Source organism: Bombus affinis, unplaced genomic scaffold (genome assembly GCF_024516045.1).
Source record: "Bombus affinis isolate iyBomAffi1 unplaced genomic scaffold, iyBomAffi1.2 ctg00000160.1, whole genome shotgun sequence".
Lineage (NCBI taxonomy): Eukaryota > Metazoa > Arthropoda > Insecta > Hymenoptera > Apidae > Bombus > Bombus affinis.
The window spans coordinates 77151-103737 of NW_026108875.1; the positions used below are offsets into that span (position 1 = coordinate 77151).

Below are 26587 nucleotides of genomic sequence, written 5' to 3' on the forward strand. Positions count from 1 at the left end.
TAAGAAAACATAAAGACTAAAGTAAAGTTGTAAATCTAAACTACAGTTCAAGTTATACAAGGCATGCAAAGCTTCTCTTGAAACGTTAGGTGCGTACTTCGATATACAATATAAAGAAACATAGCCCGCGAGAAAAGCTATATAGTACATACCATACAGATCCCTCGCCATAACTTTGTCAATATGCGCAACGAAATCGGTAATTTTCGCGCCACCACTCAAACACCGTTTCTCTCGCTTTGGATAATTGAATCAAATTCAGATCGTCCATGTTTACCCCCTCACATAACTGACATCGGCCGTCCGTGGATCCAACGGAAGGATTTTGAACGTTGGAGAATGCGTAACGGTGATTGGCTATTGAGCTCGGGGGTCGATCGTATAAAGGGACGCCGGGTCGCAACGAGCCTCACAGTACCGCTTCGACTGTGAACGCGATAGGAATTGGATCGTCTATTTTACAAAGGTCCTTTATCTTTTGCAACAATTACATTCGAATGTCTTTTCAAGCGCTAACGACATAATCGACGTTTGGTAAGCGATTAGTAACTGCGAATTCGTAAAATTCGTGGATAATTCTCGAGCTGTTTCGTGCGTACGCGATATTAAGTGGCACGCAAACAGGTGCACCTATTCGCGTAGCGCAAGAAATGTATCACGGAGGTCGTTGCAGGTAATATCCATCGACAGACGGGACAATTCGGGTGCACGATCTACGCCTATGATTGTGCAGTAGGGCATACTCTTCTCGACCACTTGTCTGGCGCCAACCACCACTATTGTCTCGCGAAGGCCAAGCTGTAAATCTTCGTTGCTTATACCGTTTTCTTGGTGAGTGTTAATTTTTTACTTATTCGATGGTATAATAATACCGTTATTACGAGGTAAAAGTTTTTGGATGTGTGATTTCTTGATTGAAGAGACGCTATCATTATTAAAAGTTTGAATATCCCGCCACTAGCGAGGGAAACATAATACAGAATGACTCTTTCATTTGCTTACATTCGATTTGTTAATTTTACTCTTATTCTCCTTTTTAATTCGTAATTTAATTGTGAGGACATATGCTATGGAGCAATTTTTGTTACTTTTAGCATCGTTGCTTTATTTGTTAAGACTGTTGAGCAATACGATCGTTTACTTTATTTACTGCCTTGTTTGCTATTATTTTACTTTTAAAGACAGGTATTTTGGAAATATAAACTTATACATATTGGTATAATATTGATATACTTGAGATAAGCTCGTTTATGCTGTTACTGTTTAGGATCGTTTATTCATTAAGGTCATTGTAATCATATGACAACGAGAACTAGTGTAAAATATATAAAATGTATAGTTCTATTTTAATAATCAATTTTTAGTGTCTTTAGCGAAACGAATTGATTCGTATTAAAAATGTCGTTTAGTGAATAGGAAAATAGGACACTGAAGGTTTAACTAATTTAAAAGGATTTAGTTATTGAAGATAGTACTTGCTGAGCAAATGGATCGCTAAGTTGTCATAATGCTACAAATGATACACGCTTGTTAAATGAAAATCCATCGACTTTTCATTTTTCCATTTGTTTAAGAAATATGTTATCCTATTAGTTTATTCCATTAATTTTTATAATGATATATGCAAACAAAAGTGTATAAATAATAATATGCAAATAATTTTTTAACTTAAATGTCACTTATTTAATGTTTTATAGAATGATATAAGTATACTACTGATAAAATTAATTAATCGAGAACGGAATTAATGCTGTTTATTGTAATCAGAAAGAAAATGGATTAAGGAGCGAGAAGATTTCGAACGTAGCGAAATTATTTGTTGATTGAATATCTTCTCCTACCTGACAAGCAATGCGGGTTATTACAAGTAGTTTTTACTTAATTTCCAATTAGTTATCGTATCTATAAGGTGTTGTCAAAGTTTTGGTACATAAATTTAGCTTGCATCGTATTGTACCGATTTATTTATATATCCTTTTTTATATGATTTATGTTATTGAGCTAGGATTATATTAAATTATTAATAAAATGAAAGAAAAATGGAAATTAAAATTAAATAAAATAGAATTGCATTAAATAAGAAATAGAAATAAAGTCGAACTAAAGCAAATTCAATTAAATTATTTCTTTTTACTTGCCTATGGGATTCTGGGATTATTAAAGTTCCTATTACGTACTCGTATTCCCGCTAATTCTTAAAATGAATTGACTATGAAATGAATGAGACTATTTCTCCGATTATATTAAATAGGCAATATCAATTACGTGTAATTGAATACATTATTCGAACGTTTTCTACAGAACTCTTGTTGTTAATACATTATGGAAAATTTGAAACCAATTCGATATATATATAGAGGTTGCAAGGCATTTATTGCAAACATATGCTTAACGAAAAATTAGTATACAATATTAGTAGTAGTCTCAAACATACAATTAATCGCAGTAAATGTCCTGTGACTCTTACATACATTGTCATACTCGTTTGAAATTGTAATAATACGTTAATCTTGTCACAGTATCGATAGGATATCAAGATATTCTTAATAATATGTCCACAAGGAGTTTGCAGGGATATTTAAATATTTTCGCGAACCACTGTAATTCAGCACAAGAGCAGAAAATTCCAGATTTTTTAGTTCTCGATCAGAGTGAATGTTTATACAAGTAACATTCGCTATCTGTGTCCATATTTACCGAACATTTCTATTAAACCTGCGCCAAGCTCGTAGAATGCCTCAGGTCGTATATGAGATGTCAGTTTTATCAAACGAAACGGGACCAGCTAATGTTTAATCTCGTAAACTGAAGTTGCCAGCAGAAAAGTACGGCTCTATATAGTAATTGGTGAAGACCGTGAAACGCGAAAGATGAGAAAGAAACAAAAGGCGGGGGATACGACGAATCATGACAATCCATTTTATTTTCCAGCCATCGATTAACGGCCAACGTTTAATTTCATTTCTTTCGCAAAACTCAATTAGAATCGTCGCGACAATCGCTAGAAACCGCAGGCAAATCTGCCAACGTATCGATCGTAGCGGACGCCAATCCCTCTGCGTTAAATGAAATAACGAAATTCAAGATGTAAATTTCACGAAACTTTTCCTCTCGCATTTGTTCGCCAGTCGATGCTTCAAATACTACAGAATATAGCTATTTGCTTTTTGCTGGAAAGCTGAGCGCTATTTCGCTTATACGTGAAACAGCGAGAATTAGGTATTTCAAAGACACTGTCTATGGAAATCGCTGAAAATTCCAGCCATTTAATTTCACACTGACCTACTCCTGTTTTTTAAATACTTTAGAAGAGGGCGCTACTCGTTACCATTTTATATAGCCATGAAGCGTTTAATCCTCGAAGGAGGATAATCTTAACAAGATACATCTCGGAGAGATGAATAGATATCGGAGATGAATAAAAGTTTTTCGATTCTTCATATTTGATTTTTTAAGTAAAACTTTCCGTTGATCCTGGCTTGAATCTTCTACTTTTTCGTGCACCCAAATGCTTATTATTAGATGAGAGCGATAGGAAGGTTTTTCCTGTTTCGCAACATTAAAGACAGCAGGAAACGAGCTAATAAAATTGAAGTCACTTAGCCCTTAATATATTTAATATGAGTAATTTTTTAAATATAGCCATCTATTAGCGTGCGTTTGAACTTTGCGTTTTTCTTTTTCGCGCACCTGAACGTTTTTTATTAGACTGAGTGGGACACGTACCTAGGAAGCTTTCCGTGCTTCGCAACTTCAAAGTAAACAAAGGACATTTGACAAAGTCAACAAGCGACGAGTTAATAAAATTGAAGTTAAGATAGACAGAAAGATAATACGTATGTAGTACCTCTGTGGAAGATAATATAAAATGGAAACGTATTTGACGCAACAGAAATATCTTTCTGCAAATATAGGAGACGAGGAATCAATTTAGCAAAATAATTAAATAAAGTTATTGACTCGCGAATTACACGCATGTAATACCAGATAAAATAACTTTAATAATCTTTGTTTTTTATATTCTCGTGAATAATAATTCTTTAATCGATAGTTCCATGGATATTTAGAATAATATCTACAAATTATTTAGAAATGCATAAAAATCCACGGTTTGTTTAATCGTATAGATACATACATAGATAGGTTGAAGGTTTATTTTGAAAATTCATTAGAAACCTAAGAAGTGAATTTACGAACTGCACAGGCGGATAAGTTTGAACGCGAGGAAGAGTGTGGTTCTTGAGTTCGATGATTTTTCCAAGTAACAGTCTTAATTCACGTGCGAATGTTAAATTGGAAATCTTTTAAGCTTTACGCAAATTATACACACGGTTTACACAATAAATATTTATAGAGGTGAAAATGATCTTTAAAACAATCCTTCGTATTAAAACCAAATATTTGAGTAATTCTTAAGGCGAAGATCGCGTATACAAACATTGAATATATTACATAGAGGAAACGTTGCAGAGTAACGTAAAATAATGTTCGTGATACAATTAAAGGCCGCGTTTAAACTAACAATTCGATCGGGAAAATTCATTACCTTTTAAAAATTCAAATCCAATTAAACAGAAACCAACGAAATTGAATTTCCGCTTAAAAATCTTGTACAAGCCTTTAAAAATCAACGTATGTACCTACTTGTCGCTCTACAAATGCTCGCCGCTATAAATTTCCCTGTCTTAAAAGAAGTAGAAGATACAAACTATATAAACCACATAATTTTTATCGCTTTATATCACGTTGCTATAATACGTTTTATATCACGCGTAATATAGTTTCTCAGCCACAGTGGCGTTACAAGGGCGAGACCATACGTGTCTTAATGGCGTTGTTTCGTTGATATCGAATAATATCGCGCATCGACGATAGGCGACGCGAAAGAAACGCGCCGAGCAAAATCTCAAAGAGACGCTGACAATGCCTTCGTGTAACGTAAGGGATGAAATGAAAAGTCGAGAACAAGTCTTTTTTCCTTTCCTCGTTCTTAGTCAGTTAAGAAGAAAGCGAGAATGGAAGGGACAGCAGCCATGAAGTATGTACGTTTTCACGTCGGTGCCTCTCATTGTCTGCTGCAACGTTACACTGCGTTTCGTTGAAGATACTCTAGTATTGCGAACCTTTATGGTCAAAGCACGTCGAATGGCCATCAAGCGGGTGTATACGACCTATTTGTGACCCAACAACTAAGCTCGATATTAATTCTAGACCCTTGATCCTTGGCCAATGAGTTCACCTGATTATCGTAATTAAGCAGTTATGATTTTAATCGGTTTACGAACGCTTCGATTTTAAAGTAGGATCGGATATCAAGAACAACAGATTTTAAACTGTCGGATTGCATCCGACGGGACTCGTATTTTCTGCTTCGTCGATCCCGTTTTTATCGATGTTTTGATTCGAAGTTACATGAACATTGCAGATCGTTACGTTGTCGATTATGATAAATCCTGTAAGAATATATTGTATAGATTTGTATTAACATAATGATACATACATAATGATACAAATATTACGCAATACGTGTATCGTACGTATTTCACCTGGATGGTAAAATCAATGGAATTGTGTTTCTACTAGAAATCTTCGTCTCTGACGTATACAGTGGATAGAAAGGCAGGAAATTTGTGAGATAAATTATAATACGTATCCGAACGTAATAAAAACGTCTCGTATAAAAGCAAGTGTTTGTTTATTAGGGCTGTGCTTAATTGCGGAAAAACAGACGCGCGGAATATCTCGTCCGTGGGAATGTACGAACGGTATTGTGTTGCGAAATAACGCATTCGTAGCGTCGTACAAACGTATTGTGTCGTGAAATAACTTGTCCGTGGCCATCGTACGGGCTGTGTATATGCAATGTCGTGAGATATCTGTACCATAATTGCGATGCGGTTAAACGAATATATTCAATGATTTCATCGTCTTTATTGCATAATTAGCTAAAGATGTCGAAGGTATTTGTTGATGTATTTTTTATCTTGGCCTAAAGAGAGAAATATTAGAAATTAGGATTTCCAGTAGTTTCTATCCTATGTGATGATGTATCGATAGATGGATTAATTACAGTGGATTAAACAGAAAACGATGATCATTGAACTCGAACTTGATCTTAAAGCAGTCGTGCGATATGACAACTCTCGATTTTAGCGATTCTTCACTCTTGACTCTCCGGTGGCTAACTGACGATCAACGACTGTGATGTCGAAATATTAGGTCGTTCGAAAAGTTTCTTTCGTTTTATAAGGAAATAATGGATGCACAACATTTTTCGTTTTATATTATTTTATCGAATTACGTATGATCCATTTTGTTCTGTCAAAATAGGTTTCATGTTGTATGAAGATGCATCGTTGTAAAAGACGTGTCTGTAAAAGAAAAACACAACCTAATATATTGATGGCCGTTAGGTCTATCGAAGTTTTCTGATCCTTTCGGTTTGTTGGCATTTCCGCTTTATTGTCTATGTTGTCTGTATGTCGGCGATGATTTTCGCGGTGCTATAATTGAAACCAAAGAAGCCTCTGAAAGAGGATCGTTATGCCGAGGCCTAATTGTATCTCTCGCAGGACTAAGGAAACTAAACACTAGAGAGAAGATGTAAAGTTTTGTTTGAAGTGAGATCCACTTCAACGGTATTAATAACTTTAGAATAAGAAGAAGTTTCGGTGAAGTTGAACCGAAAAATTTGATTTCAACGCAAATCAAACGCTGGTTGGCCGTGTCAAACACGTATCGCCGTATCCACTGTTTTGGTCCGGTTATTTCATGCGTGATGACTGACACATATGCAAAATTGAAAGTCCTTTACAACGTACGTACACAAGTGTCCCGTGTGCTTCTTATCTCTCCTTACGCATAAAACGCTATGTGTATATTTCGAAATATGAGAAACGGTTGATTTGCTGTACAAAGTGCAACGTCACATAATACAAAATGAAATTTATTTTCTTACAACTGAAACGGAGACTCGGTTTATTATCTGTGATTTTTATCGAAAGGTATAACCATACCAGATATAACGTTACAGAATAAAATACGTCGCGAAATACCATTACAGCGTGCTTGGTTTTATTTTCTAATCTTTTTATCCTAACTTTGTCATTTCGCTCGTGCGTGTGCCTTGTAACGTAACGGTAGTAATACAGTTTTTACGTTCACTCGTAGCTTGCAACGTAGTATACTTTATGTTCAGACTGCTGGCCATAAACTCGATTTACAATAATTATCCTCCCTCTTGCCTTGTATTCTCGCTTAATCATACACACACACGCAAAACCTTATTTTTATTGTTCTTTTATTTTATTCTTTTTTTGTTATTTTAGCCTCAGTTGCGATATGTAAAAGATTCTTGTAATTACGCTCCATCTAAGTGTTAGCCTTATACCTCTAACGTTATAAATAAATTCTTAATATCGAATCGACATCGCAGAAAAGGTAAAATATGGAACACTCAGATCGGTTAATAGAACAGAAATGTAATTGTTCGCAATCATCGAGATCCGAGCATCAAATTGTTTGACTACTTGATGATCTTATTTGCGTAAATATACAAAGAAAGACAGACGTCTGTCTCAGTGTGGTTCCGATCGTTCGGGATCTAAATTCAGACCTAAAACTGTAGGTTCATTCTTCGCCATGAGTTTCATAAGACAGTCGCTAACGAGCTCGCTAACCGAAAGGTCTGCGACTGCGACCAAATGCTCTGGAACCGTACGACTTTTAAAACGATAAGGATCGACGACGACGAAGACTGAAAATGCGAAATATATATGTCGGCTAGATGATAGGATTGGGGGTGGAGGTGTTCGATGAATCTTCGTTGATATTGGCCATCGATGCGGTGTAACAATGGTAGAGTTTATTGGCACAAGTGAGTGGTATTACAGCGTTGGTAATTAATCACAATGTTAGATACTCGCGGCGTTATGACAATGGCCTCGGGTCCGGTAACGAATCCGCGGTCAACGGGATGTCGAACGTGTATACTTCGTGGAAGTCTAAGTTATATTCAGGTCGCCACAGAACAAGCACTACGTATCGGAGAATTACTTGTATCGTCGTTAAAATCGTACGATAGAGTGTCTCTCCATCACGGTGACGCTGTCGAGGAAAACTACGATGGGTGTGTCTAAGGGCACCAGATCATCGGATTCGCGGAGAAAAGTCTTCATTCGGAAAGTGAGGGAAATTGGAGTTACTTAGTTGGAGGAAATAGGGGAAGGGTGCTAGCCGCCCTTAAGAGAAAGTCGCCATCGGGCCGCGTCGTTCGTGAGAAAAATAGACTTCTCCAATTTTCCCGTAGTTGGAACAAAGGTTGTTTGTCGGTTTGAAGGACTTTCGTTAAATAGATCTTAAGATTTATAGCGGGTCCTCGGGCTAGCCGAACATGTACTGTGGAGACGCATCAACATCTGGTAATCGTCTTACTCGAAGCATAGTCTGCGTGTGGCGAGCCACGGGACAGAAACCATTGAAACGTTTACCATCGTTACCATCGTTTACCATCGTATAGAGTTACTTCCTGCCTTGGTTAAACAAAACGTTCATCCCCTTGACCGCGACTACGTTCGGCGACTGGTTGTCGCCTCGAGCCCGAGCTCATTATCATAAATCTCGAATAAGTACAGTCGGATCGAATGACAACGGCTTTCTCAATACGGCTATGGTGAAATCTAAATTACGGTACTAGGTGTCTTCCCAAAGTTCCGAGGGGAAGGCTCCGGTGCTCTTTCATCTCCGACATATATATAATGCGTTCGTCTAATAACGCACGCACATTCGTACGGTAAATACGTGAGGTTATTTGGTGCAGGATGTGTAGATGTTTAATAGTATATTTATTAACAATTCTCGTTTTCGACTCTTTACGTACAACTCTCGATTCAACAAATGTTTTCTTGATCCGATTCGTTTCTTTTTGTCGCCCTTTAATATCCCCACTACGCACGCGGTTGGTAAGCGTCCGCGACCATTGTTACCTGACGTTTGAAAACTAAAATTCCTTTCTTTTTTCGCCTCTGAATATCCCCACTACGCACGCGGTTGGTGGGCGTGCGTGACCGTTGTCACGTAACAACGGTCGCGGACGCCTACAAACCGCGTGCGCAGTGGGGATATTGAGAGACGACAAAAAGAAAGGAATTTTATTTTTCGAACGTCATTTTCGTCCGTGACCGTTTACACGTGGCAATGGTAGCGGACGCCTACCAACCGCGTGCGCAGTAGAGATATTGAGAGACGACAAAAAGAAAGGAATTTTAGTTTTCAAACTTCATTTTCGTCCACGACCATTGTTACACGACAACGGTCACGGACGCCCACCAACCGTGTGCGTAGTGGGGATATTGAGAGACGACAAAAAGAAAGGAATTTAATTTTTCCAACGTCATTTTCGTCCGTGACCGTTTACACGTGGCAATGGTGGCGGACGCCTACCAACCGCGTGCGCAGTAGAGATATTGAGAGACGACAAAAAGAAAGGAATTTTATTTTTCGAACGTCATTTTCGTCCGTGACCGTTTACACGTGGCAATGGTAGCGGACGCCTACCAACCGCGTGCGCAGTGGGGATATTGAGAGACGACAAAAAGAAAGGAATTTTATTTTTCGAACGTCATTTTCGTCCGTGACCGTTTACACGTGGCAATGGTAGCGGACGCCTACCAACTGCGTGCGTAGTGGAGATATTGAGAGGCGACAAAAAGAAAGGAATTTTCCTTTTCGAACGTCCTTTCGTCCGTGACCGTTTACACGTGGCAATGGTAGCGGACGCCTACCAACCGCGTGCGTAGTGGGGATATTGAGAGACGATAAAAAGAAACGAATTATCGTTTTCGAACGTCACTTTCGTCCTTGACCGTTGACACGTGGCAACGGTAGCGGACGCCTACCAACTGCGTGCGTAGTGGAGATATTGAGAGGCGACAAAAAGAAAGGAATTTTCCTTTTCGAACGTCCTTTCGTCCGTGACCGTTGACACGTGGCAATGGTAGCGGACGCCTACCAACCGCGTGCGCAGTGGGGATATTGAGAGACGACAAAAAGAAAGGAATTTTATTTTTCGAACGTCATTTTCGTCCGTGACCGTTTACACGTGGCAATGGTAGCGGACGCCTACCAACTGCGTGCGTAGTGGAGATATTGAGAGGCGACAAAAAGAAAGGAATTTTCCTTTTCGAACGTCCTTTCGTCCGTGACCGTTTACACGTGGCAATGGTAGCGGACGCCTACCAACCGCGTGCGTAGTGGGGATATTGAGAGACGATAAAAAGAAACGAATTATCGTTTTCGAACGTCACTTTCGTCCTTGACCGTTGACACGTGGCAACGGTAGCGGACGCCTACCAACTGCGTGCGTAGTGGAGATATTGAGAGGCGACAAAAAGAAAGGAATTTTCCTTTTCGAACGTCCTTTCGTCCGTGACCGTTGACACGTGGCAATGGTAGCGGACGCCTACCAACCGCGTGCGCAGTGGGGATATTGAGAGACGACAAAAAGAAAGGAATTTTATTTTTCGAACGTCATTTTCGTCCGTGACCGTTTACACGTGGCAATGGTAGCGGACGCCTACCAACTGCGTGCGTAGTGGAGATATTGAGAGGCGACAAAAAGAAAGGAATTTTCCTTTTCGAACGTCCTTTCGTCCGTGACCGTTTACACGTGGCAATGGTAGCGGACGCCTACCAACCGCGTGCGTAGTGGGGATATTGAGAGACGATAAAAAGAAACGAATTATCGTTTTCGAACGTCACTTTCGTCCTTGACCGTTGACACGTGGCAACGGTAGCGGACGCCTACCAACTGCGTGCGTAGTGGAGATATTGAGAGGCGACAAAAAGAAAGGAATTTTCCTTTTCGAACGTCCTTTCGTCCGTGACCGTTGACACGTGGCAATGGTAGCGGACGCCTACCAACCGCGTGCGCAGTGGGGATATTGAGAGACGACAAAAAGAAAGGAATTTTATTTTTCGAACGTCATTTTCGTCCGTGACCGTTTACACGTGGCAATGGTAGCGGACGCCTACCAACTGCGTGCGTAGTGGAGATATTGAGAGGCGACAAAAAGAAAGGAATTTTCCTTTTCGAACGTCCTTTCGTCCGTGACCGTTTACACGTGGCAATGGTAGCGGACGCCTACCAACCGCGTGCGTAGTGGGGATATTGAGAGACGATAAAAAGAAACGAATTATCGTTTTCGAACGTCACTTTCGTCCTTGACCGTTGACACGTGGCAACGGTAGCGGACGCCTACCAACTGCGTGCGTAGTGGAGATATTGAGAGGCGACAAAAAGAAAGGAATTTTCCTTTTCGAACGTCCTTTCGTCCGTGACCGTTGACACGTGGCAATGGTAGCGGACGCCTACCAACCGCGTGCGCAGTGGGGATATTGAGAGACGACAAAAAGAAAGGAATTTTATTTTTCGAACGTCATTTTCGTCCGTGACCGTTTACACGTGGCAACGGTAGCGGACGCCTACCAACTGCGTGCGTAGTGGAGATATTGAGAGGCGACAAAAAGAAAGGAATTTTCCTTTTCGAACGTCCTTTCGTCCGTGACCGTTTACACTTGGCAATGGTAGCGGACGCCTACCAACCGCGTGCGTAGTGGGGATATTGAGAGACGATAAAAAGAAACGAATTATCGTTTTCGAACGTCACTTTCGTCCTTGACCGTTGACACGTGGCAACGGTAGCGGACGCCTACCAACCGCGTGCGCAGTGGGGATATTGAGAGACGACAAAAAGAAAGAAATTTAATTTTTCCAACGTCATTTTCGTCCGTGACCGTTTACACGTGGCAATGGTAGCGGACGCCTACCAACCGTGTGCGCAGTGGAGATATTGAGAGACGACAAAAGGAAACGAATTTTCGTTTTCGAACGTCATTTTCGTCACGCCTTTTTTCAAATATTCGTTGGAGGGATTGTAGGGATATCGATGACTGGTTAGGCCTATTGGCACTTACGCTTCGATGTTATACTTGTATCGACGAAACCGTTGGAAAGTTTTGTTATCGCAGCTACATACGTAAGTGTGTAACACAGATTAACCATCGTACCTGATTAACACTAACTCTTGACGAAATGAATAAGGGCAAATGCACAATTTTAAATCAAATTTTCTATGTCGTTTCGCCGGGCTTGGTAAGATTAGCGTTGAACAAGGACAAAAGGCGCCTTTATCCGTCTAACAGGGCATTCTCTTCCCATTCTCATATCGCATCCATTTACACGGTAACGTACGACCCTCGTACTCTGTATCTCTATATCTTTATGATTATTCCAGACAATGCCAACAATAGAAAGAAAGATTGGTTGCTGACGGCTCGTAACGTATAGCTGGAAAAGTTAGAGTTGCAGAGAGCAACTTGTTAGAGTAGCGGCAATATGGAAGTTGTACTCGCACAGGTAAACTTGGCCATGTAGAAGTCTGGGCTGGGTTAGATCGTGTTCTAAACTCGAGTTACAGAGCTAAAATAACGTATCCGGACGTGTAGATGATTCGAGTTAAAGCAAGCTTTATTTTCACTTATAGAAGGCAGCGGAACGAAAGGAATCAAAGAAAATTGTTGCAGCCTCGTGCAGGTTTTTGAAGTCATAGGGGCTCGATCGTAAAACAAAATTCGTCGAACGAGCGGGTATTCTATTTACCTGATAAAGTTAAATATTATCGCCCGCGCTACAAAAGAAAAAATCTATTATCCATTTGTTCCTATCTCCACCATTTACATACACCGTTTTTGCAACGGTAAAATTCCTTTGCAAATCATTTTTTAACGAAAACTACGAACAATGTTTTCCGCGTTACTCTGACGCGCTTTTAATTCGCCGTGCTTCATGCGGCTTTTGTCGCAGCCGCTAGCATTGAAATACGTGTCGCGGAAAGGTCGTAGTTGAAGCTGCGCAATAGTAAAGGAAAAAAGGCGCGATATCGGTTCATGTTGTAGGCGATTCGGCGTAAACGCGTGGGAGAGATACCCTGCAACGATTGCCGCGCTTTATTAACTAGCGTAGAGAAGTTGAAAGCGAGAGAAAATTTCAGTGACATCGATGAACACCCGGCGGTATGGAATACGGGTCACGCTTATCCCGGGCATCGATTGGAATTACTCGCACGAGATACGACCACGGATAAACGTTTCGAGGAACTTTTCCGTTGTTCCCAGCGTCGTCTCCTCCGATTTGCGAAATCTTTCGTACTTTTTCCGTCGATGTAACGAGCGTAGTTTCGGTCCAATTGGAACAAGAGTCAAAGAAAGGAAGCTTTTTGACTCTCGATGGCTCGCTAAATCGCGACCTAGCAAACAACGAATCAGCTTACGCGGAAATGCTGCATTTATGCATAAGAAGCGCGCAAGCCAATTTCTTCGAAGATAACTACGTTCAATTAGCATAGAATTAATATCGTAAGGTCGGAATTTTTTTCCTTTTTATATAAAATGAAAACTGGTATTTTTAACGAGACTTTTTACTCGAGCAGAAAGAACGAGATTGGTTGTTGGTTGAAGTAGCAATAACGATGTGACGAATATCATCATTCGTTCGTTTCACTATTAATTTGGTGACGTTTTAACGACCAGGTATACCGGTTTCATGTTCTGTGCGAAACAATCAGATTGTGACGCGTATACGTGTGGGAAATGTTTAAAGATTCGGAAGATAAAAGAAGCGAGTAATAGAATTTAAGGATGCATAGAATTCACAGAATATGCAACGATATATAGGACATTCAAAGTATAATCTTCGTTAGGATATTTAAAAAGTACGACAAATATCTGTCCGGGTTTTAACACTTTAGTGTGACCGTAAAAATATAAATATTCGTATATCCACAATGTAAATATAAAAATTTCAAATAATATTTCTAAGTGATGTGGAATAATCGACGAGGAAGTAACAGTCGAAGACTGTTTGATGTACCCTCCTTGCGTGTCAGTATTGTTTCATAAAAATGAATTTAAAGGAAACTATTTGGAAATTGAGGTGGAAGATACCCTAAACTACGATAAAAAATACACACGTACACACTATTTATACATACGTACTGAGAGTGTTCCAAGGATGAAATGTTAAACAGCTTTGAATATTAAAATGTTAAACAGCTTTGAATATTAAAACTATTTTAAAAATTAGAGGAAAATTAAGCCAGCTTACTGCTATTACTATTAGGACCGAGTATTAAGAACCAGATGTTACTAATCAGATGAATAATGAATGAACGAACAACGCAACGACAAGAACAAATTCTTTTTTTCGAATAAAGTCATCACACACGCGCGCGCTTGTACGTTCACCTGAAGTATATAATAATTTATTATATTAATTAATAAGCCTATATACTCTACAATGATATAATTAGTTAATCGTTGAGCGTGGTATCGCAGAAAATGCGTGGACGAAACGTGCAAGTGCATGTTTATGCTCGAACGAGAAACTAAGTTTATCGAATAATTGAAAATATTCCGCGAACCTATTCCATAGAATTACATAAAACGTGGCTTTAGACGTTATAAAATTCCTTCTTCTTCTCGTCTATTCGATTTAAACCCGACTTTTTCGCGCCTTCTTCTCGAACGACAGTAAATTAGAGTTGGAAATATTTAACGTCTCAAATAAATAAATAAATAAATCTAATCGAAATTCTGGATTGCATGATTGTGGGAATAATTTTCCCAAGTATTGAAAATTCAGGCAACATAAAGAGCTTAATACGTAAAGGTCGAAAGAATGATCGAAAAGTAAAATAGAATTACCTGTCTGTATTATTTATTCCCGAAACTAATGAACTAAATAGAAAGAGAATGAAGGTGAATTTCCTTTTGAAATTTTATCTCGCATGGGCAAATTACTCTATACTTTGTAGTACGTATACAGGAAATTCAATTTTCATTTAAATGCAGTGCACGTAACCTCTGGTCTATCGAAAGGAGAAACCTACCTGAAGAGTTCAATTCTGCCATGTGATATTTAGACTCATTCTTCTTTCATACATTTTTTCTATATTTCCATTTTAACCTCGTTTCTCCTTTCCCCGCTACCGATAATTTCGCGTTTCTGTCTCCTCCAATGTTCCATCTGTCCACGGGTGTGTACGGGTGTACGGGTGTCTCGTAGAATTTGAATTTCAATGCGCCGACAATGAGTTACCTACCTGCGGCTACTTCATCGTCCTATTCGAGAGAGTTTACGCAATAGGTAAATTTCGTTTGTTTCGATAAGTCGGTTAAATTAGAAGCGATGCATAATAAAATACGGGTAAAATGTTTCGGGCGAGAAAGACTCCGTGGAACAGCGATTAACCTTTCGCGATTGCATGTAGATTCGATGACGAACTCGAAGATTCTTTATATCGAATAACCTTTGAAGCCACCATCTATGTTTATTTGTTAAGATTCAGATTCAAGTGATCGACCATTTCTGATTTCAAAGAGATGGGGCTTGGCTTTCTTATTTAGAAGTTTTACATTCGATCTTATGTACGAAGGGAACGTGAATCTTTATATTACTGCAGGGAAAGCTTGAAAGTTGGGGAAAAGGTAATTTCGTATTCTACATTCACCTTTGTTCAATTCATTTCTATGTAAATCATTCCGCGACACAGATAATCGCAATAGAAAAGGACTGAAACTTCGATAAAAACGTCCCGACAATCCGATAAAAATTGTCTATGCAAAGATATTTAATGTTTTCCACGCCTTTCCTCGATCTAATGTTTGTTATCTAATTTTATATTCGTGCATTTATTCTTCAGACTCGACGAAAAGATTCGCGGACATATATACACGTGGTTTCACGAAATTCTCGGGAAACCGTCCAATTTTTCAATCGTCAGAAAGATTCAGTCATTGATATGAAAATTGGTTTTGTTCCGCTTTCGAAATTTTTCAATTCGTCGTACTCGGGTTTTTGAATCCGATTGGTCTGCCCCCAACAACCTTACGACGAATCGCTCGCTAGGAGACGCCTCCATAGATGTCGGTAGAATTCGTCCAAGTCAAAAATATCCGTGGATCGTCTACCCGCTGCGGAGCAAAACAGATTTCAAGAAAATTCTCTCCGCCCATTATCCAGCAGTGTTTCGTCTTAATGAACAGTTCAAAAGACTATTAATCAGAGGATACGCCGCACGAAATCCTTTTTACGATCCGTCTCACAGTTTGCTAACCGTCGCCAGTAACAAACTCCAATCTGTTCCACAATCAACTCTAATTTCAAGGCAATCGGTCGATCGCACGGCTGGCGGACGTAAATCTCCACGCTAATTTCATTTTGGCATTCCAAATCGTATCTCGAAATGGAAATCACGTCCGAATACCCGGAAGATATAGTTCGCGGACCATCTTCGCGGGAAACATCGACTTTCTTTATTAATTCGTAATTGAGACTGATTTGTGTGGTTCGCGTGCTGTAATTCTCCGTATGTGCGTATAGCGCACGCGTGTGTGCGAGATACGTGACGGGGGAAAAAATGTGTGGGCGAATGGGAAAGACAGGGGTGGAAAAGAAATGTAGACGCCCAGTGGTTGCAAACAGTATCCGTACGTCGGTGTATTTACTGCTTCATCTACGTTGGCGGATAAGGTGAGGCAGCTTCAAATTGATACATCACGAATTTTATTAAGTTTTCTTGTTTCTAAAATTTGTTCAAAATCGTCGACGATAGTCGTCTATTCTGTGGCACGTACGTGCCGGTGGCTGTGAAATTGCAGCAAGTCGTATACGATGGAGGACGAGAGGAAGTTTAAAAAAAAAAAAGGATAAAAGAAACGCGACAGTTTTAGAAAAAAAGAAAAGTTGTAATTGATAAGAAGAATTGGATTGCGAACAAGCTTGATACGGATGACTGTCTTCAACGTTGTTGGTGATGAAAGTCGCAATTAGTGCAGTTATCGTACACAGTTTTGTGAATTTTAAACTTCCCTTCGATCGCCGCTGTATCTCGTTTTTAGACGCGTTTCGACGTTCAACGTTCGGCGTTCGAACGCGTTAAAAAGTATTTTTCTGACACGCAATAAAACGTTTCGTAAAATATACGATCTTCTAAAGTGAGATTTACGCGTCGTACAATTTTACGAGCAGTTTGTTCAAAAATGTGCCTCTTAAATGCTTAAATCACTTGCACTATTTTTAGAATTAATCGTATATTCTAGCTGCCGACTTACGATAATAAAAGATAATGGATTTTGTTGAAAAGACAAGTGAGAAACGAACAGATTTATTCTTTTTATATCGCATATATGTATTGTAATTTTGCACCATTACATTGTTACATTCTCATCTGCTTCGATAACGAAATTTTCTGTTCCGTACGCTTTAAAGGCTCCAAGATATTTCGTGGTTCGATGGAACGTAGAATATAGCAGATCCATCGTGTCTTTACATTTTATCTTTTATCACTGACCTCTCACCTGCATATAATGTGGATTATAACGTTATTTCAGCATCCGCCTTTTCAGCGAAAGGTGTAAAACGCGAAACTCCTCTTCGAGATCCATCGATGTTTCCATAAAACATTTTGTATGGGGTATTACCATACACGACACTTTAAGCTTTATAAACAACGTTTTCTCACTCAGTTACAGCATACGAGTTACGCCATTGCCAAATTTTAGGCCGACATTAATAAAATTACAAGATAAAACAGTCGTTTCGTTGCAATTTCATTCTACGTTATAACAGCCACACGTACTCCGTGTTTGACGAGTATACTCGTCACCGTTTACCTTTTGCGACACATTCTAGGCACACGCTTTCAAAGAGATCTGGAAGAGCTGATTAATCGTATCATAAATTCACTTATCACTCGCTTTTTATCGACCAATTATCACAATTTATTAATCACTGACAATTAGTCGGCTAAATGGTAACATGGACCGTTAGCATGGAAACGTAGAAGCATTTCAGCGTTCGCTGCGTACACGGGATTTATCGAGAAAAATACAAGTAGAGTAGAAATGCGTTTATTGAAACAAAACTTTAATTAACGCCCAATTAACGGAACGTTTGCTGGTATTATTCGAGCAAAGAGCGATACGTAGCGAGAAAAATTGGTAAGCTTCCATTATACGAACTCCAATTATATAAACTGTTCTCGTTTCCTGACAGCTTTAGATAAATCGTCTTCCGCCATTTTTGTCGAACGCGGTTTAACATCCGCAGCGGTCTCTCTGAATCCCGTAAAAACTGTGAAATGAAAGAAACGCATTTTGATCGTTCGCCTGTGCAACAGAACGAACGTTTCTACGTCGCTTTTGTTATTAAATGGTTTCGTAGAAAGTATTACGTGTTTCGTAGTATAGAGCCTTTTAATACAGTGAAAATACGGTCAGTTGGAAAAATCTGCGTACATCTCTTGGATAGAAAAAATATTTTCTACGTAAAGACGCAGGCAGAGAGGCGTGTGCAGTTGTTTAAGCTGTAAGCTGTTTGATAAATGTATTTTTAATATCTTTCTCGATAAATCCTCGTACATAGAAATACTCCGAAATGCTTTCACGTTTCTCTGCTAACGATTGATATTACATTTAGCCGACTAAAAGATTATGACGCGTCAGAACGCCTAGCGTTGCAGCGCGTGAAGTAGATGCGACAGGAACACGTTTACGCGTATACGGTAATAACTTTTAGTTAAATATCAACGTTTTCCTGACTTATCGCTCGTACGCAGAGACGAGCTCTGTCACGAAGCTGATCCTCGCTTTAAATTCTTACGTACTTCGACGATATGATTATTTAACGGGGTGTCCTGAATTAGAATGTTCTAAAACAGCGTCTTTTTGTGATTTTTTTTAGAAGGGAAAGAAAGAAACGAAGTTATTGAATTTTGAGGTGTGGCTTTATATATATTTAACGAATACAACAAATTTTTTTTAATGTTAACAAAAGAATTATATCAGATTTCTAATCGTTTTCAGTCGGCGTGAAAGATTCACCTCGTAATTCTTGACTGAAACGGAAAAACTAGAAAGGATTAAATTATTATATATTTTTCTTCTCGATGAACTAAAAAAGTTTGTCAAAAAGTTGATTTAAATAATTGTTATAGCACCTTGAAGTTTATTCTTTCTTCTTAAAAAACACATTTTTTTATTTTCCGCCTTTTTTTTTTTTAGTCCACCGAGAAGAAAAATATATAATAATTTAATCCTTTTTTGGTTCTTCGTTTCAGTGGAGGATCACGCCGATTGAAAAATGCAGCCCATGAAATAGGCTTAGAAATAATTTTACGCTGTTATAATTTTTCTTTTACTTTAAAAAGAAATTTTTTGTATTCGTTAAATATATATAAAAACATACCTCAAAATTCAATAACTTCGTTTCTTTCTTTTCCTTCTAAAAAAAAAATCACAAAAAGACGCTGTTTTAGAATTGATTAACTTGCGATTTATCGTATATTTCATCTGTTGAAGTAACTTCATGAAAAACTCTATATCTTTATTTATGTATATCCATGGCCTGGAGATTGCTATTACGCAGATATATTGCAAATAAGGAGCGGCGCATATTATCCTACCCTTGAATGTATATTATGTCCTGGGTTGCAAGGTCTAGGAACAAAGAAACTAATAAACAGATTTCTCTTTATGTTCCCTGTAGCCTCTAGCCAAAGCCAGAAGCTTACCTTTTTTGGTACTATTCTTTTGCCATAAATTTATGAACGTGCTCCCTATCCTTCCATTTTCTAGTAATACTAAAAGATTAAGGATCTGAATCAGTATTATATTATATTTATACCTTTATATTTATTTATACCTTTAATTTATACCTTATATTTATACCTTTAATCATTTCAGTATACTTTTCTATTACAAATTCATCCACTCGTTCTTCGATCAGTCAACGTCAAACTCAACATCATTCAAAACACGAATTAAACGACGAACGAGAAACGCCAGTTCTACGAAACATAGAAAAATAGAAACATTCCGATTTTTCTGATGAAACGTTATCGTTTCGAGTCAGGCGTTTCCGCTCGATGCGTAACATTTTTTACAATTGAAAGTGAAATTGTCGAGCATCGTTGAAAAAAAATTCTACGTCGCAGCATGTACGAGCAATTTCAGATAAACACAGTTTATATTTTAATCGATGAACGGAGGCTCGATCTCGAGAACGTTTGTCGAAATTAATATTTGTAATTGTGGATTTCGATAATCCAAGAATTAGCTTTTACCTGATAGAAAAGAACTTAGTGGTAAAATATTGTTTTGTCAAACGAGAGGCTGTCTTTAAGTTTCAATCATATCGGGTACTTCGATTTCTTTAGGTGACTTTGATATTAACCCTTTCCACTCCGAATTTTATTTCAATTTCGTTACCAGCAGCTCGCAACGCTTTTAAATTCAATTTGAAATTTACTTTAACTAAAAAAGAAGACAATTTAAATAAACAAAGGAAGAAACAAATTCATTTAAATACCAGTTTTATTCACACTATTGTCGTACCTTGTAATTTTTAAGTGTATGGTATATCTTGGAACAACTTCCAGGATGCAATCCTGGATTTTTTTTCGCGCGTTTCACAAAAAGGTGGGTCTGAAAGAATGTCTAGTGGGACTCGACAAAGGAGTTCCTGAGGTAAAAACTGATGTCGAGTCACACTCCACACAGGAATACAAAGGGTTAAATATGCCATGTATCGTTCGTGTACATACATAATTTTCTAATGTAATTTGATTAAATCCGCATGTTGCACGGTTGCACTTGATTGTCCGTACGTTAAACCACCAAGATCAATTTACTGCCGGTATCGACATTAGTATTGACATTGCTAGTATTACGCTTGACGCTTTACGCCATCAAGATCATGAAAATCTATTTCGTCTATTTTTTCACATATGCCATGCAATTTCACTCCTTATCGATATATTTCAATTTAACTTTATTCCAACTTGATCGTGGTGTTTGAAATTAGAGAAAAACGTAAAATAATAAACAGAAAATAATTCTAGTAGTTTCTTACAGTAATTTTCTAAAACGATGCTACGCAATTGATAGAAATATATAAAATAACGCGTAGGGCAACTGCTGTATCATTTTACCGTGTTGCTGATTTTATCGATATAGACGTAAATTCGAAATATCAAATACCTTGACAGGATATTCGACCGGTGATCAAGCTCCTATAAACTCGATGGTATAAACTCTTGGTAAATTATATCGTAAGCATTAAGAATTTGCTATAAATCGTTCGTCGTGCCGTAAAACGTATCAGTTACAGAGCTGATAAAATTTTTCCATCGACGAACGAAATAGACACGCGAATATTTATTCACTTGACCGTGTAACGCTGGCAATTTGCAAGTCGTGCCAAATCCGCCGACACGGTTTTGCCTCTTTCTCGCCATAAAACGCACGTGTCAAGAGATTCGTGTGACAATCGATTGCGTTGCTCTTGCTTGGTGATGTTAATCGTAATTAGAAATATGTGCGCACGAATAAATTTGCAAATAAAGCCAAGAGCAGCTTGCAGCTTGCAATTTCCGTTCCGTCGGGCGATACTGCGCGAACAAATCAAAGAGGACAACAGAGTCTCATAAACAAGCGAATCTGCTAAACAAGATCTAAAATGTTAAAAACACGTCGCTGATGGCCACGAGTGGTTTACTGCATATCGATACTTTAAACTACGTTTCTAATTCGCGACATGCGCGGGTTACTCGTGAGATAAACGAGATATAGTGGAAACTCATTGTCTAACTCGCTACAAGTTGCAAAGATGAAGCCACTGATCATTACTACGACGTCGTGCACTGTGCACATTGATTCGTTTGAAACGAGGTCTCTTTATTTTTAAGCGAACTCTATTTATTACCGAACCGAGGTTTTACCAATCTACGCAATTAAATTTTTGCGTTTGCACGCGAAAATTTTATCCGTCGCTCGACCCTTGACCCAGACTAGTAGTCGGCCAAACTCGCGTTTCCGCAGGGAGAGACTTACTCAAATTTCTCATCGACCGCTCAATCGACCCGTTTGTACCGTAACTACCCTTAGGTAACACGAAAACAGAGGTCCTTGCGCCCCGGAGTACCACAGCACAGCTATATGCCTGACGATATACGCGTTAATAAGCCACGACCCATGCGCATTCTTGAACCCGATAACAGGATAGTTGCGTTGATGCGTAACATTAACATTCGTCATTTTTTCGATCAATCTACTTTATCCAATTCTATGGGATTTACGTTGCAACTATGAAAAGAATTTGCGACTGTTTAGTCGGTATTTTTCTTCTTGCTATTTATTACTCTTCCACCTTTTTTTTCTTTTTGTACGTGAAGAAATCCTCATGAACACTCCGCTGCTGCTAATAATCGGTAACAGTAGAGTAGTGTCGGACTCTTACCGACTAAAATTTCACGATGATCATTCTACGCGTACGACAGGAGTGCTCCAGGAACCTCTCATGAATTGTCTTCAGTTGCACCCTTTTCCGTCGTCCTCTTGTTCGAGCCAATCCTAACAATTCTCCGACTGTTGAATTTGATGCTAGGGAGGGGGGGCATTGCCCCTAGCGTTATCCCCTGTTTTAGTCGTGGGTCCGTTGGGACGGCGATGAAGCGGTTCTAGGACCGCCTGAACGCCATCCCCCTGCATGCGTGATCCTACAAGGGTGAGAGTTCTTCTTTCTCTCCCTTTCTGCTCGCTCGCAAAAGAGGCGGACAGCCTCGTATTCCTATGGTTCGCTCTCAACATCGTTTCTAGAATCGCCGAGGGTGTGTCAATCTTTCACCTATGACATGCCGCAGGGAGTAGCTGTGTAGCTCCCACGCCGGACAAAGCTCCAGCGCGTGCTGCGCCGTGTCCCTGCCCTCCCTGCTTTTTCAAATTCGCGATTTAAGATTTATATTAATTTATATTATATTTAAAATTTTCGCGATTCAACGTTCAAATTGAAATCCTTTTCGTTCTTCATTAAGTTAAGATTACTAGAAAATAATCGTAAATGCTGCTTTATAATCATATAATTCAAGTTAGAAGTGTGCACATACCTTACTATTATATATAGAATGAGCAAATACTGTTTACTAATATCTTCTACACGTTTCAACGATATATTCTGGACGTTTTGCTTCCGACGAAATAACGAATGCGACTGGTTTGTTGAAATAAACGAAGCCTTGTTATAATGCGTCGCTATCAATTGCGCCACAGTGGCCTCCCCTGACCACCAATAAGATAAATGGTCCAGTGCGGAAAAATGTTGTCTTACATCGTCATTTTATTATTATTTTGCCATTATATGCTTGGAACAATAAAAATATTCCCGTGGCGTGCTGAGTGAAACATGTGATTTCGGCGTGTCAGTCAAAGTGTTAAGGAAATTGAGCTACTTCGTAGTAATACGTCGAACTATTTTCTTTTAATTACACAACTTCCGTTTGTGTCTTGAAGTTTCGTAATAGACCTCCGTGGCCTGTCCGTGGTCCGTCGTGTTGATACGTCTTTTGCATATTCTCACACTGAGTTTCACATCTTGTACGTCTGTACGTTGTCAAAGTTTAGGCGCAGCGATAGTGCAAGTAGTTAGAGGTACGTTCGAAGGTGAAGTTCAAGTTTCAAGCTTCGAGCGTAGATGTTCAGTAGGAGAGACGCGAAGGTCGTTGGTTGAAAGAGTAGACCATGGACGTAAACCAAGGAGAAACGTAACTGAAATTCTGTGCTACCCAGGAGAGCGAGGATGATGAGAAGCGAATATAAAACAAACATATAGGTTGCTGGCAAACTCGAGGGAACAATAACTCGCCTCGTTCGCGTCAATGTCGCCATTGGTACGCGGTTATTCCGCTTTTTGATCCTCGAATTGAATTAACGCGAAATAGCAGCCGAAAGCCTTTGTGATTGACGTGACTTTGAATAACAGCGAACAACAAAAATTCGATGCGACGCTCGAGCGCGTGGCAATGGGAGCAGAGGACGCAAGTACGTCAACAGCGGTGCAATTTAACAATTCGAATGTGGTGAAGTGCATGGAAACCTTTAATCCGAAAAATAGCAAAGAAATAACTGCTGTCCCTTGCACGATTCTCGAGCGGCGTCATCGACCGTCAGCTCTATCGATAGCGTCCGTCGCGAAACAACAGTTTGCGTATTGTTCGTTGATAAAATTGCCGAGTATCGATTATCGTTCAACCCGGCGCGGCAATCTTTGACCCGCGGCCGGCATTATTGTCCAATTATTGGAAGAATTCGAGAATCGACGCAGCTTCCTATTGGCTTTGTTCGAATTCACATCCAATTCGCGGAATTAATTGGATTCATTCCTTCAAACGTATCTTCATTTACCTTCGATGTGCGAACGAGTTTCGCAACGTGATGGAACGTACCTTGTGCTACTTCGTTTACCCCAACAGACACAAAACAGAACGATTCTATCGATCAACGAGGATGAGGTGCCTTTATTTCTTTTTTTTTTTCCTCCTCGGTTTGAGCAGAATAAAAACAGTGCGCGTTGAGTGCGTTTTGGCACTCGGTTCGGGGATCGGCAATCCATTAACGCTTCTCTGGCTCGTGTTGTTGCAGTTGTTTGCGATTCAAAGTGATTCGAGTTATCAAGCGACGTATAGTTTGGCGGCGTAGCCTGTACAGCTCTTAACGTACCAAGCTAAGAGTTCTCGTAGAAATCACCTCGAGTGCCAAGAAACAAGTTTTTTCGCCAGCAGGAGAAAACTTGATGTAGTTCAGCCTTAACATAACATCCAGATTCACGAACGAGGGAAGCGTACGGGTAGAGAGGCGTGTGTGTGTGTCGGCTGTTACTTGCAAAGGAAATTCTATTCGTCGAGATCGATGGCATAGACGAAAGCTAAGAAACGATCGACCAATGTTTATTGAAATTTATATTCTTTTTTCAGAGAAACGACGTTGCGACACAATCTTCCAGTGTTAGTGGTAGCTTATTCGGTAAGTGAAATCACAGTTAAATTTCATAATACGGTATTTTTATCGGTACGTAGAACGTTCTCCGGTAAAACATCAAAATTATTCAATTTTGCAATTTACAATGTTTTCTTCGCGCAAGTACCCTTCAAGTAAATTTATTAATTTACTGCAGAGATTACTCGCGTGTTTTTATTCTTCGAAAGAATTGCAAATTAAGCGTCTAACGCAATTTTACGTCGTGCATATTTATGCGCAACTGTGATACGAATTCAGAGGTTCGATAAGGAAAAAAAAGAAAAATGAAAAAATAATGTGTATTCTGTGCAACCACGGAGAAAGGAATATCCGTTGAACAACCAGTTTGTGAAATATCGATTGAATTTTTTACCGAATAACTTGCTGAAAATAACGTCAATTGTTTTAAAATTAATAAAATTTGTATTCCATACAAAGATATTAAACCGATAGAAATGCTGATTTTATCTTGACGTTTTCCATTATTTTCAAAACAACTTTCTCAACATTTGTAGCCTGACCTTTTACGGTACACAGTTTAACCTTTATACGGTAACGCACTGTCGTAGAACGTATTTCGCGTCGTATAAGAAACAACAGAGAATAGATTTTCTGTTCGAAAACAATGAAAGAGATTTAATAAAAACAGTTTTATTATCGTGCAGGTACGAGAGACTTTTATCGTGAAAGCTATTTCACGAACATATTTACCATGGTGTACAAAACGGTGGAAAATTCAGGAGATAATTTTCACGAAAAAGAGATATATCACGTAGAAACGTATCATCGAGAAATATATATTAATTATCGTTTGTTCTAATAAATAATTAATAATTCAATTACGATACGCTTATGGTCGATTACAACTCATTCGAATACCTCGTAATGATTTAAACGAAGACGTTTAAAAGACATGCATTGCTCCTTCTATCAGCTCGACCATCGTTAAGATTCTCTGAAAAAGATCATTCCGCGAGTATAAAAAATTACCTTAAGTAATTTAAGGTTAAGTCCACACCGTTCATCAAGTCCGTTATGAAGTTCATCCTCCGAGGAAATGTTTAAGACAGGGGACCGAGGCAAAGCATTCGATGAAAGGGCAATTAAAGCGAACGCGTCCAATGAAAACATATCAAATCGAATTCGTTGTTAACTATTTTCTCGAATTATCGAAAAACATCGCTTTAATTGATTTTCGAACGAAATACATCGGTTCGAGGGTTTCAGGGTTTCAATTAGACTGCCGATGTTTATATATTTATGGAAATTCGCGTAGCATGAAAAAAAAAAATATATATATATATACGCGAAACGTGAGAAGCGGAAAACACATTGTAGATGTGGCAATATCGATAGTGGACGAAACAAATTTTAATTTAGCTCGCATATTTTTATGGAAATTCGTAATTCCATCGACCCGAAATGTTATTAAAAAATATTTTTTATCGCTTCGATGAAGGTACGAATGAATTTACGCGTGAACACCAGCGATCTAGTTATCACGCAGTTGTAAGTTAGTTATGCTCTTAACGGGACCCAGAACTTGGCAGATTTGTCATCTATTTTAAAAAACCTTCCATCGTTCGATTTGATAGGCTGTTTCCCTTTTTGATCTGGTATTAAAATATTCCCTTTGCTCAGCCTGGAAGTGATCTCCAAGTCACGGAAATAAAACGATAAA

General features: G+C 38.9%; 1 protein-coding gene and 1 long non-coding RNA gene across 2 annotated transcripts in view; one reads left to right on the forward strand and one right to left on the reverse strand.

The window, feature by feature from the left end:
• Positions 1-26587, reverse strand: part of LOC126927581 (A disintegrin and metalloproteinase with thrombospondin motifs 3-like) — a 239304-nt gene that overhangs the window by 65165 nt on the left and 147552 nt on the right. The gene's annotated exons all lie outside the window — the stretch shown is intronic.
• LOC126927592 (uncharacterized) lies at positions 384-25332 on the forward strand. The gene is made up of 3 exons (XR_007715673.1): positions 384-534; positions 674-831; positions 24866-25332. It is a non-coding gene; the product is annotated as an uncharacterized LOC126927592 (long non-coding RNA).